This window comes from Chiloscyllium plagiosum, chromosome 7 (genome assembly GCF_004010195.1).
Source record: "Chiloscyllium plagiosum isolate BGI_BamShark_2017 chromosome 7, ASM401019v2, whole genome shotgun sequence".
NCBI classification, from domain to species: domain Eukaryota; kingdom Metazoa; phylum Chordata; class Chondrichthyes; order Orectolobiformes; family Hemiscylliidae; genus Chiloscyllium; species Chiloscyllium plagiosum.
The window spans coordinates 65,474,413-65,474,860 of NC_057716.1; positions in this window are offsets into that span (position 1 = coordinate 65,474,413).

Below are 448 nucleotides of genomic sequence, written 5' to 3' on the forward strand. Positions count from 1 at the left end.
AAATAAAACAGAATTTATTTGCGAGATTACCGAATGAAACACAAAAAAGAACAGAATATAGAATAACTTAACTACTTAAAAATCCATTTGATTCTATTGCAACTTAATGATGCTGTTCCAAATACATGCAACATCTCTATAAACACCCCCTTGGCAAAAAGGTAAAATCAAACACAGATTCTTACAGTAGAGATGTCAGAGAGAGAGAGGATCAGCATGGAGCTGTTTCTTTGGATTCCCCAACGTAAAGTGTCCAGCAGCTCTGAACAACCCGACTGCTAAAAGCCAATCAAACCAGAGAAAAGCTGAGCTGGGAGAATTGGTCACTCCCCTTTCATTGTACAAGTATTTCTTTTAACTCGAAAGTCTTGGCGTGAGGCAGTATCTGTTTTCTATAATCAAATTGGACCTAAAATCCATCCAAACCAGACACATCAGAACTTTTGCG